The sequence below is a fragment of the Lissotriton helveticus genome, chromosome 1_1, assembly GCF_964261635.1.
Source record: "Lissotriton helveticus chromosome 1_1, aLisHel1.1, whole genome shotgun sequence".
NCBI lineage: Eukaryota > Metazoa > Chordata > Amphibia > Caudata > Salamandridae > Lissotriton > Lissotriton helveticus.
Window position 1 is genome coordinate 86,336,387 of NC_136057.1, and position 18,058 is coordinate 86,354,444.

The 18,058-nt window shown below is 42.9% G+C and overlaps 1 protein-coding gene across 3 annotated transcripts in view; it reads left to right on the forward strand.

Moving 5' to 3' along the window:
* The window catches only part of LOC144753669 (uncharacterized), a 248,402-nt gene that overhangs the window by 40,123 nt on the left and 190,221 nt on the right, over positions 1-18,058 (forward strand). For all 3 annotated transcript variants that reach the window (XR_013594538.1, XR_013594522.1, XM_078641297.1), the window contains exon 3: positions 3,043-3,221. The gene's annotated coding sequence lies outside the window, so the exon portion shown is untranslated. The remainder of the gene's footprint in view (positions 1-3,042; positions 3,222-18,058) is intronic.

The window sequence follows — 18,058 nt, forward strand, 5'->3', positions numbered from 1 at the left end:
AGACAAAGATGAGGATGAGAGAAGAACAGAGGGATAAAAAGAGCAGCAGGGCTAGAAGAGAACAAGATCAAGAGAGCGAAAATACAACAGACAGTGAGACAAAAAGTAAAAGCAAGAAGAAAAAGAGTGAGAAAAAAACAAGATTGAAAGAAAAAAAGGCTGTTGAAAAAGAGGAAGAGAGTTAAAAGAAAACAGTGAGATAATACGGGAAAAAGAAAGTGAGAAGCTAGAAAGAGAAAGTAAGAGATAAAGTAAGAGCATGAAGGACCACTAGAGTGAGGGAATGAGAGGCTGAAAAGGATAGAAGAGGGCCCACATTCGTGAGAGACATGTAAGGAGAGAAAGTAAAGTGGAATGAGAAGAAAGGCTGCATTGAAGGAATTTGTGATGTTAAAGGTTTTTTTCTCATAAATTGACGTACTTTTCATGAATACTATAACCAGGCGCAGGTAGCAATGTCTTTTGTACGGGATTTACTAATGAAAATCAAAACAATTACACCACTTGTAGGTGGTGGGAATAAAGAAAAAGCAGCAATATTGATCCATTAAAAAAACTCAGGATAAACAGTTTGAAGTTACCTCACAATAGAATGATACATCGACTTTCAGTGCCAACTAGTTCTCACAAGGAAATGCTGTCTGTAGACTGCTGTTTTGGGGAAAAAGTATGCCACAGAGTAATCGCAGGCACATCTGTGAAGTATAAATAGTCCAGTAATCATGATCGATACAAGACTTTGATTGCCAACGTGCTGCACTCCAAAGAGTAGGCAGTTGAAGCAGTTACAAATGGAGGCTGCATAGATTGAGAGAGAGAGAGAATTTACTAACTAGCCTATGGCTTAACTGGAAGATCCTATTATAAATTGATATCTTTGAGTGTAGAGGGAAGGGCCGAGGAGCACATTGGGTGTCAGTGAGTACCCGTAAGTGGATAGGATCACTCATCAGTGAGGCAGTAAAGCCAGAGTCTCAGAAAATGCAGACCACTGCCATTAATCACATGTGAGCTTTAATTGCGACAGTGCCCTGTCCCTCAGGGTCAACTAGCCCTCCTGTTACCTCCAGTAAGCCCCATACAGCTGGATTGCTGAGAGTGTTCAAAGCCATGCCGCCTTTTTACACCATTCTGCAAACGCGACTCCTGGCGCACTGCTGCTCAGGGGATGAAGTTCACTTTAGTCCTGAGGGCCCCAGGACACAACAGAACCTCATTGCCCCATCACCAATGCGCCACAAGGCGCGTTTGCAAAGTGGTGTAAAAAAAGACGTGGCCTCGGACCACCTCTCAGCAATCCCACTGTGTGGTGCTTGCTGGAGGTACCTGGTGGGCTATTTGGCCCCTAAGGACCCATAAGATGCGAGGGGACTTCATCCCCCAACCCAAAACACGCCAGAAGGTGTGTTTTCAAGTGGTGCAGGGAGGGGGCGGGGCCTTCGGCGAGATCCAGCTTCGGTTTTCTTTTTCGTTTTTTAGGAGGGGGCTGTGTGGCCCGCCTTCTATTAACATTTTTTGGGCCCTGGGGATCTCATCTCCCAGGGTCTGAGCATTTAAAAAAACAGGAAGGGGGCCGTGTGGGCTCGCTTCCCTGGGCCACTATTGGCCCCGGGGACCACATCCCCCGGGGCCTGGCCTTGTTTTATTTATTTTTTTGCAGGGAGAGGGTCCCCTGGGTCACTTGTGACCCCGGGGACCCAATCCCCCAGGACCTGGCCTTGTGTAAAAAAAAAAATTGCCGGGAGGGGGGCAGCGTGGCCTCACTCCCCTGGGCCACCTCTAGCCCCGGGGACCACATCCCCCAGGGCTGCCCTTCCATTAAAAAAAAATCTAAACTAAAGGAGAGGGGGCTTTGTGGCCCCCCCTTCAATGCCATTTCTGGCCCCAGGGACCCCATCCCCAGGGGCTGACCCTTAATTTGGAGGGAGCCCCAATGCCCCCACGGTCCCTGCCGGCTCCTCGCCTCCTGCGGGAGCCATAATTGCTTTTGGGCAAGGGGAGCTGCTAACATGCAGCTCCCCTTGCCGAAAAGCAATTCTGCTTTGCTTCTTGGAAGCGAGAGCAGGTTTCCTGCTCTCGCTTCCAAGGAGCAAAGCAGAGTTTGCTATGGCATAGCGGGAGACATTGCAGCTGGCTCTAGGGGTTGATGGTCCCCAGGCCATCAAGGGCTCTAGAATGGGGGCTGCGCGGCCCCCCAAAGCCCCTTGGAGGTGGCGGTCCCCGGGGCCCAGGGTGTCACGAATTCACCCACCTGTACTCCGGTTTGTTCCTTCCTTGATGCTGCTATTACCAAACTCCCTCTGAACTCCATCAGAGAGGCAAGGATAGTATTCACTTGCCGCCCTGATCGAACCCCAGGGGAGGGGGGGGGGGGGAAATAGGGACGAGAGAAAAGAGAAGACACACTGGATTCTTGTAGACCGACTTGACAATTCAGTTGTGTAGAATGTCTCTCGAGAAAGGCAAAGTGTTACTGGGCTTCAGTTTTCAGCTCGTGTATAATCTGATAAATGTACCCGATTAATCTGAACACCCTAAATCACTACTTTAGGTCAAACATCTCCTTTGGAACTCTTTATTACCCTTGACCATTTCTCAAAAGGAATCTTGAAACTAAAAGAAAGAATAAACAAAAAAAACACTACAGGTGCACTAATAATCTGTGTGCTCAAATTATCACAAGAGTTACTGATTTCCTTTACAATATTTGCTCCGTAATTTCACATTAAATATATATAAATGATAATAACAATCAAGCTCTCTGTTCCCTTTCAGTCTTCTAATCAGACTCAAGGTATTTACACAAATGTCCGTTTTACTTTAACAGTCTTCACTTACTCAATGTCCTTAAAGTCCTTGGATTGTTTCAGGAAGAGTTTCAAAACGTTCTCTTGATTTATAGAAGGTCAAGAGGTCTGCCACAGTTCTGATAAAGTTTAAATTCTTACTGGTATGTGTTCAAGCATGCTAACGCTTTACCATTCAGAGCGTGGTGTTGCTTGGCAACCCTTTGTTGAATCTCTTTTCTTTTCTCTTTTGCAGGAAATCGGAAACCGTGCTGGGAGAGGATTTGGAGCCGGAAATTCAGAAACAGGAAGGAACGTCTTAAATGTGCTCCGAACAGCAAGAACACAGCCGAAGACTCTGAGTGAAGACAGGGAAGGAAGCAGGGTGGAGCACTGAAAAGCTTCGGATGATCTGCCACCCAAGTCCGGAGTCAGGTGAGTGTTTCGGCACGAAGCGAAGCATCGGGAACCAAGTTGGTGGAGTTTAAATAGCTTTGGGTCTCAGGCTTTCTCACGTGTGCATGTGAAGGTGATTTGGGCCTTAGATCTTTCCCAAGTAAATCACGTGTACATGCCAAGACCGTTTACACATGCAGGAAATGCCTCCTGCCCCTCCCCACCCCCCCAGGTCTTCGTATGTGACAGGGTTTTTTCAAATGCAAGGCATGGAAAGATCTGACCAATCTTGGAGTATGTACATGTGTTTCTGGTTCCCAGGATCTTTCTGACACATTATAACCCTTCCAGTCAATTAAATACGTTATGTATACGTTTTGCATCTATAATGCGATTTACTTCATATGCAATATTGTCTCCAACTACAACAGGTGGAGGAGGGTTGTCTTTTCGTGTGGAGGGATCATGTGGTTTGAGCAAAGATACATGAAAACTAGGTGGATGGCATATTCCGAGGGCAAAGTTAATCTCATTGAAACTGGATTCAAAATGTTATTTATGGGAAAGGGGCCAATTGACCTAAGTTTTAGTTGCTTGGGGCCTTCAAACTGGATATTTCTGGTTGATAACCAGATGAGAGCCCCTACTTTATAGGGTGGTGCTGGTGTTTTGTGTTTATCGACTGAGAAACAGACCACCAATCTGCATTGGTTCCACGTGTGTGTTCTTTTCTTCTGTTTCTTTTTTCTCAACTCTAAAATGCCAAGTTCTTAAATCACTTCTGGGTCTTTCACTATTTCGCTCTCCCAATCAGTGATCTAACTTAACCACTAGATCTAAAAATTCTGCGTAGTCCTCAGGCAAATTAACAATGTGTGCCAAAGAATCTTTTAATTCATCTCTAAGGCCCGATAGAATAAAAATATTCTTTTCTCCTCCGGCCAGTGTGTTTCTGATAACAATCTGTTGAAATTTGTTACATAGGTTAAAGATCCTTGGACCCCTGGCGTAGATTTAAACGCTTGTTATCGGATGCTTGAATAAAAACATGTTTGGCAAGTAAACTGGACATAGCTGTTTTAAAAGCAGCTAGATTGTGCAATAAAGTTTCATTTGTGTCAACCAAAGGCATAGCCCAGGTGGGCGACACGCCTCCTAAATAAGAGATGATGAAAGCTATCTTGGAAGTGTCGGTGGAAAAAACCTGCAGTTTACATAAAAAGTGTAACTGGCATTGGCTCAGAAAAGTAGTAAAATGACTACTACCACCAGTAAATCGTTCCGGGTTTGCCAAGGGAACTGGGATTGGAGTTACCACGGTGACTTGCAGGTTCTGATCATTGTTAGGGCCTTATGTACTAGGGGAAACAAAAGATGAGGGACCAAATTTACCGGGAGCAATGATAGGTTCATTTTCTCCTGGTTGTGAGTCTCTCCAATTAGTAAATTCTGTTCGGATTCTATCCAGCTCTTGTCTAAGGGCCTGGTTTTCCTACCTTAGTTCCTGAATTTCTTCGGTTAGCTTCCATACTAAAAGGGTTAACTGAGACAAATCCATGTTGTCCTGTAGTGTAGTTCCTATATTCCCAATAGGCTCTGCTCATTGGAATAATATATCCTATAGATTTGAGATAGGACTGAGGTCAACTAGGCCTCTATCGATTATACGAAACTTAATTGTGTGTGTGCCAGCGAACTCAGAGGTCACTAGAAACTTTCTCGAATACACAAGAAGGGATTAGTTTCTGACCACCGCATAATCATGGCAACTTTGTTTCCCAAGAATAAGAATATATCTCTTAGAGTCGCGGAACCAATAGATAAGTATTTCACTCAGTCAATCGTGCATGCTTAGTTTCTACAGAGTTGCAGAGAAATAGAGAGACAGGCTTTTTCAATAAAAGGTTTATTGAACAGTCTTCTTTCTCATGCAAGAGAAGTGAACTGCTACAATCGTTAGGCAGACTTCAAAGTATAATGCGTACAGCGTAAATAGTAATATACAATATTACTGTAAGAGCATTATATGGTTTCTAAGCCATATACAAATACATACATAAATACACAGGCTAAAATACTCCCTGGTGCTTCGAAAATACACCTACCCCAATGTACCTAACCTAAGTCTAGTACGCTTGAAGAAGTAGGTATTGTGTAGTATAGGTTTTAGTTTTCTTTGCCAAGAATCTACCAAAGGTTCCTCTAGGTTCTAATCAGCTCCATACCTTGGTTAGAATGAAGGAGGTCTGGTATCTCAGTCTCAGGACTCGATTTCCCAACATCCCGCAAGGGGTGCCGGAAACACTGGAGCTGGATTCTCGTCAGGAGCAGGGCAGCTTCCTGATCAGTGCGTCAGCTGGAGAGTCGGCATCCTTCGGCACTTGCTGTAGCGAGCTGTATCGGGCAAGTAGATAGACGAACAGCTCCAAACCACCGTAGTTTGCCACAGCAAGTGAAGGTATATTTATACCTTGAAGGTGTTTAGGAATGCCATAGTTTGACGTAAAGTCGGGCATATGGACGTCATAATGAACCCCTGGGGAATAGTTGTTCATTGTAAGTAACTGAGTTCTTGGAGAAATCAATATTCAAGCAAGGGAAAGTTCCCTTACTGTTTAAGCCGGTTTTCCAAGAAATCGTTGTGATGTTTGGTACGGGTGGAAGTAGCCATGCCTGTATTTGGGTAGCATGGGCTTTATTATTATTATTATTATTATTATTTGTGAATTTTATATAGCGCACAGCTACCCCAACGGGGTGTCCCGGCGCTTCTGGGTATACTAAGCTGGATCAGAAACTGGGGAGAAGTTTTTAGCAGAAAAGGAAGGTTTTGAGCGCTCTACAGAAGGGGAGTTCTTCCTGTATCATCCGAATGGAGATGGGAAGTCTGTTCCAATGAGAGGAAGCGGAGACTTGGAAGGTTTTCCCTCCAGAACGTGTTTTTTTTAATCTAATTGTGGCGAGGAGATATTTAGAGCTAGAACGGAGAAGGCGAGCATTACTGTAGGGGCGGAGGCAAGAGACTAGATATGCAGAGCCCTTTCCTTTTTTTGCCCTATGGGCGAGTGTGAGGGCTTTGAATTCTGCTCTTTTTTGGACTGGCAGCCAATGTAGTTTTTTCCGGTAGGGGGAGATATGCTCTCGTAGGGAGATGCCGCAGACCAGACGGACTGCGGCATTTTGGACTGTCTGGAGACGGTGGAGTAGGCTTTGCCTAAATAAGGGCTTGATTTCTATGCCTATATAAGGGCAATGTGAATTGTACCTATATAAGGTCATGAATCGGGAAAATTCACTCAGGGCCTAAAACACCACACAACACCCACTCCACTTTCTTAAGTACGACATTACTAAGTTCTAAACACATAAAACATATCTAAACATGATATGTTATAAACCCACCCAAAATACATAAAAAATGCATTAGAATTGGTTGTACACAAAAAAAGCATTTGTGCTGTACGCATTTGAAGCAATGTTTCATTCAAAGCAGATCATTTGATACTTGAAAATGCTATCCGAATGAAACACAAAAATACATTTATGAAATGGCTCTTAAATACAGAAGAAAAAGTCGAGACCAATTCATGGCAGAATATATAAACTTGTTGAATGTGGACAAGGTCAAATATTGTCTTACTTGGAAGATTTTTCAAAGAATTCTTGTTCTCTATGAATAGTTTTACTTTAAGCAGATTACTTTGTGCCAAAAAATGAAAAAGTACAAATTTGGAAAACAAAAATTAATCATAGAAAAAAAGAGTTCCAAAGTTAGAAACTTTGTTTTGAAAAAATTAAAAAAATGAAGGTCAAATTCGGAGTCTCTCAGACACTGTGTGCCAAATCAAAAGTCAGTGTTATTGTTTGGGGAAAACATCAAGTCTTCTAAGTCTGTAAAGAATTTGTCTACCATTGTAGGTGTAAGTTGGATTACCTCGTTAAGTTGATCAATCGCACATAGATGTGAAGCATCGCCGTCTGCGTTAGTAGCATTAGCAATGTTTGAATTTGAAGGAACCTGTGTGCCGCTTTCCACTCGTACCTCAGCAGTAGCATGGTGCGTCTGTGAGATCTCAATGAATGCTGTCATCAGGATTGGTAGCCGTTGGGGACAACACAGTGCATGAGCCGTTACTGGTCCAAGCAAAATATCAACATCCGTTGGCAGGACTAATGGGAGTGTGAGACAGATGTCTAACACGCATTCTTCTCCGCATAGCAGGTATCGTAGAACAAGTAAGATGCAATCTTGCCAGATTGGTCTAAATGACATAAACCATGTAGTATTCAATTCTCTTAAACGAGTTAATCCCAAAATTTGGACTATGCGCTCACAACACTTCATCACCAGTAGAGTGTTCTCCACGGTGAACTGGGTATCGCTGGTTATTTGGATTGCCATATCGGCGCAGTAGGAGCAAAAATAGTATCCCTGCTGCGAGTCCCAGAACGAGAGGCAGTCCGCCAAACACAGAGTGCACGAAGTTTGGAAATATGCCTAGGACTGCTTCAAAAGGTGCCAACAGTCCCGAAAAAACTGTCTTAAATACATGTACCATACCGTTTGTATCAGACATGTTTAAGATACGACTTAACATTTCTGAGAACTGTATAGGGCAATTTGTTGTTAAAAGGCATGTATCTCTGCAGAAGTCCTTGCGACTTTTAGATCATACGTCTCTTTGGCCGAGGTCAATGACACATTTTTTTGCAAAAGAATGGCTTTCATTCTGCTTAAAGTATCAATTCGTATAGCAGATATGTTCAGTGAAGGCCAAAGTTGCGACTCCCAGTCTGTCTTCGTTTTTGGAAACAATACTTGCATACAGCAAGTGACCCTGGCTGACACAGTTACGAGATAGGGCAAACCTGGCAACATGCCACAGCAGCTGTGATCATTCAACATGAGGTAACTTCCATTAGAAAGTTGTCCAAAAATTGGATCAATCACTGCAGCTGGTGAACCTTGCAGGTGGCAGGATAAGTTGTTAGAGGAACCATCGCAGGCCCTGTGTAAATTAATACCCTGGCAAAGGAGAGAACCGCTTAGTGCGTTTTCACAATTTTTACCACTAAGAAGCACTTATTTCCCCCCACTCCAACATCTGTGTGTATGGTAAGTCCCAGGATGTCTTGATGTATTCTTTACCCAACCTTTCATATGTGCCTGCTGGTATATGTTTTAAGCAATACTGAAAATGGAAAATTGTAATAGGCAGAGTGATTGTTCAGTGTATTATCCATTCTGTGGCTGGTCTTTCAGCGACAGTTAATGGCAATCTTTCCAGTTTTTCAATGTGCAGCACCATATAGTCTGCTCCCCTCTGTGCCAGATTGATCTATCAGTGAGATTAAATTCTGAAAACAGTGACGTGGTGTTGATTAGGCGCCAAGGCACATAGTCTGAATGTAGGTTTTGTAACGTCCAGCCTCATAGCATTATAGAACGTAGTTGTGACTGACCATTTATTTATTTATTTATTTTGAAAGTTTTGTATAGCGCGAACAAGATCTTTACAGATATCAGAGCGCTTCACATAGAAAAGGGGAGCATGAGGGAACATAGTCAAACAGGTAAGTAAAAATGCTAGTAGTACAAACACGTGGTAGCCAAGAAAATCACATAAATCATTAATACATATAAAACAAATAAACCACGGGGTCGAACAAGGAGTACAGAACAGTGCGGAGTCTTAACAAAGTTCAGAATAGCACTTCAGGTGTATTTAGCCATGAATATAGCTTTTACTTCTTTCTTAAACAGTGTAGTGGAGGAGATAAGCCTCGTTTCAGGGGGGAGTGAGTTCCAGATCCTGGGTGCCATTCCTGAGAAGGAGCGTTTATAAGTTTTTTCCTTCCGGAATCTTCGAGGCTTCAGCAGAAGATTGTTTGTGCCTCTGGTGTTTCTAGAGCCACCAGAGATTGTCAGCTTCTGAGTGAGATAGTTTGGTGAGCTCATGTGGACAGCTTTGTGCGTCATGCAGGCGATTTTCAGATGTATTCTGGCTTCGAAAGGCAGCCAGTTCAGGTTTTTAAAGTCAGGGGAGATATGTGAGTGTTTTTTTGAACCTGTGATGAGTCTCGCTGCAGCGTTTAGAGAAGCTCTTAGTGGAGCAGTAGTAGTTAGGGGGAGTCCGCAGAGGGCGATGCTGCCATATTCTATTCGAGGGATGACTAGTGCTTGTACTGCAGTTCGGAAGTCATTGGCAGGGAGGAAGGGTTTAAGTTTCCTCAGGGTATTGATTTGGTAGTTCGCTCCCTTAGTTGCCTTGCTGATATGTTGCTGCATGTTGAGATTGGTGTCAAGTGTAATGCCTAAGGATTTTGCTGAGTCTACGATGGTGGGTTGGACATTGAGTGCAGTTAGGTCTTTAAGCCAGAGTTGTGTGGTAGAGATCTTGGTGGGAGGTGAGATAAGAAGGAACTCTGTTTTCAGAGCATTAAGTTTGAGATGATTATCGGCAAGCCAGGATTGGGGGCTTCTGATCGTTGAGTTCAGGAGCAAAATGTCTTTGGGGGATTGTAATTTGAGATATAGTTGGGTATCATCAGCGTACATGTGAAAGTGTATATTGGACTCTTGTAACAAGGTGGTGAGGGGTTCCATGACTAGGTTGAACAAAGTTGGGGATAGGGAGGAACCTTGTGGGACGCCTAACGAAACAGGTATAGGCGAGGACATCAGGTTGTTACTCTTGAATTTCTGCGACCTGTTGTGTAGAAAGGAAGTGAACCATTTGAGGACTGTCCCAGATAGACCCATTCTTGTGTATAGTAGTTCGAGTAATTTCTCATGCTTAACGGTGTCAAAAGCTGAAGAGAGATCAAGAAGTATGAGGAGACAGGTATCATTTTGATCTAGCATTTGAAGGGCGTCGTCAATTATGTGAGTCATAGCCGTTTCAGTGCTGTGCCCCGCTCGGAAGCCTGATTGATGCGGATTGAGGAGGCCAAACTGGTTAATGTGTTTAGTCAATTGTAGTTGTGCGCATTTTTCCAACAATTTGGCGAGAGTGGGGATATTGGTAATGGGACGGTAGTTGTTTAAATCAGAGGGGTCGGCTGTTGGTTTCTTTAGTAAAGGCGTGACTTGTCCTACTTTGAGGGAGTCAGGGATGGTTCCTTGTTGAAGTGAGCTGTTGATAATTTTAGTCCAGAGTGGGAGGAGCAGAGGGATAAAGTCCTTTACAGCGTTAGCAGGGAGGGGGTCCGTGAGGTGATTGGATGGTTTAATGGTGCTGAGCAGTTTCCCTATTTCTTCTTCAGAGTAGGTGACAAAGGATGACCATGTGGCATTGTTTTTTCGTTCAGTGGATGCTATGCAATGAGGCTTGGAGTAGAGGCTTGCGTCAATGATGAGATCGCTCTTTATGTTGTCAGTTTTTTGGATAAAGAAAGTGGAGAAGTCTTCACAGGAGGGAGCCTCGTGCATATTGCTGTGTGGCTGGGGTTGTTCCTTGCATTGAGTTCTGATTAGTTCAAACAGTTTCCTCGGCCTGTTCCTTGCTTGGTCGAGCTGGTGGCTGAAGAAAACAGTTTTTGAGCATTTAATTTTCCTGAAGTAGGCGTTTCTCTTTTTCTTCAGTGTTTTTAGATGCAGTGCAGAGGGAGCTGATCTCCAGGTGCGCTCTGCCATTCGCATGGCTCGTCGGTCCTCGTTGAGACTCCCGTCGTACCATGGGTTGGAGATTTTGGAAGATACTCTTTTTAGTTGCAAAGGTGCAGCCTCATCAATTATTGTGGTCATTGCGTTGAGATAGTGGTCAGTCAAGGATTGAACGTCCGAGATGCCGGCAGGGGGAGCTAGGAGATTGCAGCTGTTAGGGGGTAGAGAGTTTGGTTTGAGTTTTTTCAGGTCTCTTTTCCAAATTTTGGGCTTAGTGGTTTGAGCCGGGTTAACTTTGACTTTTTCATTGATGTAGAATGTGACAATATGATGATCTGACCAGCCGCAGGGTTGGATCGATTCGAGTTGGATAGAGTCTTCTTTGGAGATGATAAGGTCGAGGATAGAGCCTTTCTCGTGGGTCGGGCTGTTGCATATTTGGGTTAGGTCAAGGGCCTTGAGGAAATTTTTAAGACTATTTACCACCGCGTCATTGTGATCGTTCCAGCAGAGGTTGAAGTCACCGAGGTATATTTGGGTGAGCTGCCGTCCGGAATTGGTTGAGATCATATCCATGATTTGTTGGGAGAAGATAGCGTTGTCCCCGGGTGGATGGTAAATGCAGTGAAGAGAGCATATCGGTTTGCCCTCACTGATAATATCGAGGCATATGTATTCACATGAAGTTGGGGAGGGTAGGGAGGAGGAGGTGACTTTCAGAACAGAGAGGTTGCTCCTGAGTATGCATGCGATTCCACCACCTCTTTTGCCGGTCCTGTCAAGTCTAATGATGTGATAGTTTGGCGGAACCAGGATGTCCATTATAGGTGTAGAGGATTCAGTTAGCCATGTTTCAGTCATGATGATTAGGTCAAGGTCCAATGATATGATGAGATCAGCGATGGCGGAGGAGTGTCTAGAGGCCGATCTGCAGTTGAGGAGAGTGCATTTGAGACTTGGTGTGTCGAGGGAGGTAGAGGGTACTAGAGAGAGGGGGACTTTTCTAAGGTTATTAGGTATGGAGCTTCTGTTCTTTAGTGTAGGGGGTCTGAGGGGATTGGAGTGTATCGTGGGAATGGTGAGGTGTGTCGCGGATGAGTGGTGTAGGGGAGCTGCATGTTGCAACATGACCAAGTCCTGTTCTATTATGTCTATGGCAGAGGATGCTATGCTGTCCAAAGAATATATCCTGGATGACAGAGCCGTTAATCCATTGTCAACTACAGAGAGAGATTTCTCTAAATGAATACGATCAATTTCTCGTATTCGTTCTGCAGTCTCTTCCATGCTTCATTATACAATGCATAGATACCGGCATATATAAAACGTTTATGACGCGGTTTAGTAGGTCCTTGTAAGGAGTCCCTCAGATCAGCTCCATCTTTAAGTAAAGAGAAGTGTTGTTTTACTTCCTTTAGTGTAGATTTGTGTAGCCACTCAAGGCACAGTTTCCCTACACTGTATGATGTCACTATTCCTGGATGCTGTCTCTGAACATATCTTGGATCTGGCCTAGTGAATGTGAACCCTTGTGTCTTTTTCAGAAATCTATCTTGTCAGGTGTTTGTGTCTGTGGGCCAGATTAACCATTTTTTCCAATCAGGATCTGTTCTGTTGTGAAGCAAAATAGTATGTACGTCGACCTCCCCCACTGTAGTGTTGTTACTATCAGGTGTAGTTGTAGGTATGGATGGTTTGTTCAAGTTTTTTTATCTTGGCTAACAAAAGACAAGACGTCTGTTGGACAGTGTCATTCAAAAACATTATTTGCTCTGGGATGATGCAGGCTCTAAATAAGGCTTCCAAACCCTGCACTTGTCAGTCTTTTGTGCCCCAGACAGTTTTTGTCTTAATGTTGTCTTTCCAAAAGTCAAAATCTAGTGAAGACAGGTGAGCATAAAAGGCCGCAGAATAAATTTGCTTGGTATTTTTCAACATACTTTTCATTCCTGTCTTATTAACATTTTTAAAGTAAAATGATTCTGGATTTGAAACATTAAAACCTGAAAAGTATGGAAATTTGCCATAAAATGTTTTTGAGCTACCCTTTGGTGGCGTAGGACAATGTTCCTATTGGTTATAAGTTAATACATTCTAGGATGTGCAGATTTATGCAAGAAATGATGACCATAGTGATTATAACAATACATTTGCTCATAATCCGATGAACCTACTAAATATTCACGATTTGTGAATTTTGCAGACATTTCTACATCTGACATCATATTATTAACAGTCTCGAAGTCCCAATCATCAGAAAAGGTACTAGATGAAACAAAGTCACTCAAGGAAATCTTGAACTGATGTAGAATCTTCAACAGCTCCGATGGGCCAAAAATGTCATAATCAGTTCTGTCCCAAGCTAGTAACTCCTGAAAGCCACCTAGATGATCCCGGTAAGGTGAGCCATGAAGACGGGGTAGCAAAGTCTCAGATGAATACCGACTCTGATACCGACACAGGCAATCAGCTTTCCGCTAAAAATCCAGGTAGCCTAGTCCCTATCTCTGAAGACCTCGTACAGGGCCCTCACCACCTACAGAAGGCGGACTCATCTGTTGGAGCACACTTAGCAGTATTATCAGCGGAAATCAAAAACAGGTTTGAAATATCAGAGTCGAATCAGTTGGAGATAAAGAAGCCCTGTGAGGTAATGGAAAGAAAGATAGATGGCCTCAGTAGCGGAACTACAGCATTAGAGTAGGACGTCATAGAGTTTAGGGAAACCGTACAGGCAAACTGCGCTGAAATAGACAAACTAAGGACTGCAGAGAGAGAGAATTTGGACAGGATCGAAAGGTTGGAAAATTTCCAGAGACAAAATAATTTGAAAATCCTGAAAGTACCTGAAGGCAGAGAGGGTGATGATATTAAATCATATGTAGTAAAATTGATTAAGAATAAGCTTCAGATGGAGGAGTTAGAAGAGGATATAGCAAAAGACATAAAACAAGCCCACATGGATTCTTTTAGACTTAATACAAACAGGTCGAAATCCAGGCAAATGTTAATTAATTTTCTAACGTATTCTATGAAAGAGAAAATACTGTCAAAAGCCCTGGGGGTGAAATCTACTGAGGTGGATGGTGCTAGATACGAGATTAGATCAGATGTTTCTGCTACCACCTCTAATAGGCAGTAGGAGATGGGACAAAGGATCGATAGGCTAAAGAGCTTAGGAGCCTCTGTACAGCTGAGATTTTCAGCTTTTTTAAAGGTTATGTTAAATAACAAGATGCACATCTTCCATTCTGTAGAAACTTTGGACGATTTTATTAAAAACTTACAACCAGGGGGATAGACCTCTCTCCTGAATTGTATCACATTATTACTACACTACTACATTATTACTACACTACTGGGATAGGGCGTAAAATCCTTTGATCTTATCCTAAGGGTATGAATTTTGCAAGCTTAATAAAAAGGTAATGGCAAAATTCATGTAGATATAATTTTTTTGCACCTTATATCTACTTTCAAATATCACGTCCGCTCTGGGGGGACACCCATATGGCCTTGGTTCATGAAGAAATAGGGGAGGGTTTCCCATGGGGAGTGGGGTATTGGGAGAGCACAGGATGGGGAGCAGTGGGGTAAAAGACAAAAAAAAGATCCTCTATTGCCTCTATAAAGTTTTTTGCATTGATTAGGTGTTTGGAATTTTGGTGCTGTTTCTTTGATCCCATAGAAAGATGGGTGAGAAGGGAGGGAAAACAATAAAAATTAAAATCCTGTCCTGGAATGTCAATGGTCTTAGAGTATAAGCGAGGCAGGACAAAATTCTACAGTACCTGAAGGATTGTTCAGCCCAGATCATCATTGTGCCGGAAACCCACCTATCAAAGGAGGAGGCCTTGGATCTTTTTAGTGCCCAAAACTGGATCTCTCAGGTAGCTTGCACGTCCCATATGGCTGTAGCAAAAGGGGTGGTGATTTTAGTAAAGAGAGGGGCACAGGTGGTTCTTGGGGCACAGATTTCTGACAAAGCTGGAAGTTGGCTAATTGTTAACCCTAAGATCTTGGGGCAGGCCTTCACTCTAGTGGGATATTATGGTCCAAACAAAGATGATGTCTCTCCTTTAGGAGATGTGCTAGCAGAATTAATAGAATCTCCGGATCCAATCATTATGGCAGAGGACTTTAATGCTGTTTTAGATCATTCTCTAGATAGAACTTCACGCAGCAGAGCATGCGTCAATCCAAAGATGTCCACATTCATCAAGCAAATTATGGCTCAGCTGGGGCTTTGTGACATCTGGAGACAGAAGGTAGGGAAAATAAAAGGCTTTACCTTTTATAATAAAAAATATAGGCACCAGTCGAGGATTGACTACTTCCTTATCAACAGTAATCTGGTAGATTGGATCCAGAAGGTTGAGCATGTGGGAATTCATCTGTCTGATCACTCAGCTGTGGTCCTACATTTGAAGTCACAGGGGAGAATCCCCCACTCCAGATGGACTCTAGACTGCACAATTCTGCAAGAAGAATAAGTTATGGCAGCCCTATCTAGGGAGACAGAAGAGTTTTTCCACCTCAATCAGAGGTCCGTAGCACACAGAATAATTTGGGATGCTTATAAAGCCTTTCTGATGGGTAGATTAGGGGCTTTGGCAGCTGAAAAAAGATGCAGTTACTACAAAGAGGTGTCAACAGTTGAGGTACAGGTTCTGGCCCTAGAGAAAGATCTGACTGATCCCACGATAGACGAAGAAGCCCGGGAAAGTCTGCTTCAAAAAGTGCAGTAAGCAAAAGGTAAGATGGCAGTAATCCTACAAGAAAGGGTGAGGAAGAAATAGGACGCCAGTAAATTGGCTCATTTCGAATATAGTGAACGCTGCAGTAAGCTGCTGGCCTGGAAGGTCAGAAAGAAGCAGGTGAGAAGCAGTATGGGCCAGGTTAAATGTGAACAAACTGGCGACCTTATTAGTGACAATAGGGAGCTTGAGCATGTTTTTCACAGCTATCACAGCAGGGTATACCAAGAAGATCTAAAACCCACCCAAGATGAGGTCGAAGCTTGGTCGGGACAGGGCTCAAGTAGCACCCTCTCAGCAGAGAAGAGCAGGCAGTTGAATCGGGAGATTTGGGGAAGGGGAAATAAGACAAGGTAAGAAAGGAAAAGCCCCTGATCCCGATGGCATACCTCTTGAGGTATACAAAGTACTGGCCAGTGTACTAAACCTATCTTTGTAAAATTCTTTAACGAGTTCTTTTTGAAGGGGGCTAACATGCCAGCCTCATGGGATGACGCTAACATCTCTCCAATCCTGAAGCCAGGCAAATGCCCAAATATTTGTGATTCGTATCTGCCAATATCTTTGCTGAACTGCGATTATAAGATCTTTGCAAAGATATTGGCCGACAGGTTAAATGGACAAAGTTGTCATGTTTATGCGGTTGTCAGAAAATAATCCCTTCTTGGTCATACGAGAAATTTCTAGTGACCCCTGAGTTAGCTAGCACACACAAGTAATTAAGTTTAATGTACTCAATAAAGACATACTGACTGCAGTCCTATGTCAAAACTATAGTGTATTTTATTCCAATGCGCAGAGCCTATTAGGGATATAGGAACTACACTACAAAGACTGCTGTGTGAAGACCCGATAGCTGGTAGCACCCTGGACTATGTAAGTATAAATCAGATTATGTTGGAAGTAACCTGCAACACAGTGGAATGCAGCACCCTGCCAACCAGTAGGATATCCCATAGTATTTTATTTCCTGGCACATTAATGGTGATAGTCTTTTAACTGGCAGAAGAACAATACTGACCATACATTTCCTGGCACCGTCTTTAAAACGATGTACACATTAGGAATGGCATTTTGTTCTGCTGGAATAATAACACAAGTTATCTTGTACTCTGCGATGATGTTACATAGCTTGTTGGCTGCAATGCATTCCATGTTTCATTCAAACATGCTTTCTACAGGGCACATACATGATTTTCTGCTGTAGAGAAATAATGCTCCTGTGTACGTTGGCAGACTCAGAAATATTGAAAAACTTCATGATTTCTCTTTCAGCACTTCATAGTAAAACCTTTCAATTTTTGACTCAATCATTTGGCAGGAACATAACTTAGTACCATTAAAATAGTTGTGATGGGACACATTCATGTGGGGTTAGGACTGGCTTGACCAGAGTGCTTACTGACTCAGAGGAGTATGGAGTTGACCACCTTGCCTGGTCTGGTGTGGAACCAAGCCAGTGATGCTTTGCTGCAGGCTCATTTGCCCTGATAGCTGGTCAACAGTTTGAGGAGGAGGAGGTAAAGAGCTGGCTAAGTGTGCCCTGAGGCTGGCATTTCAGTACATCCCTGAGAAGTGAGCTTTGAGTCATGTAGTGTTCCTCTTATACGACGTGCAATTCACCCTCCAAAGACTGAATAATTCCTGGGTGTGAAGGGCGGCTGATTCTGATAGAATGCTTGATAGTTTTCCAGAAACTTATGTTCTTGAATGTTCATGTGTGTCTATTTTTTTTTCTCTACGATTTTACTTTTTCCAAAATTGTAAAAATAATTTGGACCACAAAGTAATTTGCTCAAAGTAGAATTATTCTTAGAGAAGAAGAATTCTTTGAATTGCTTCCAAGAGACAATATTTTAACTTGTCCTTAAACCGAAACAGTTTATATATTCTGCTATGAAATGATCTAGACCCTTTCTCCTGTATTTAAGAGCCATTTTTCATGAAATGTCATTCAGTGATTCATTCGGTAGCATTGCCAATGTCAAACTATATGCTTTGAATATAACCATTGCCTTTACAAATGCGTACGGTACAAATGCTCATTTTTCGTGTGCAGCCATTTCAAGTGCATTTTATGTATTTTTCGTGGGATTGTAAACAAATGCCTTAGATATGTTTTAAATGCTTATAATTTAGTAATGTTGAACATATTAAAGTGGAGTGGGTGTTGTATAGCATTTTAGGACCCTAGTGTAATTTTCCCGATTTATGCCCATATATAGGTATAAATCACCTTGTCCTTATATAGGCATAGAAATCATAACCATATTTAGACTTAGTCCATGCAGTCCAAATAAGGCATGGCTAGTTCCACTAGTTCTGAAAATCCACACCGATTTCTTGGAAAAACTCGCCTTCAGCAGTCAGGGACTTCCCCTTGCTTGAAAATTGATTTGTCCAAGAACTCATGGAGTTTTCAAAGAACTGCGAGTCTTTGATGACGTTATTATGTCCAACCTTACGCCAAACACGGCATCCTTCAAGGTGCAAATATGCCCACACTTGCCCTA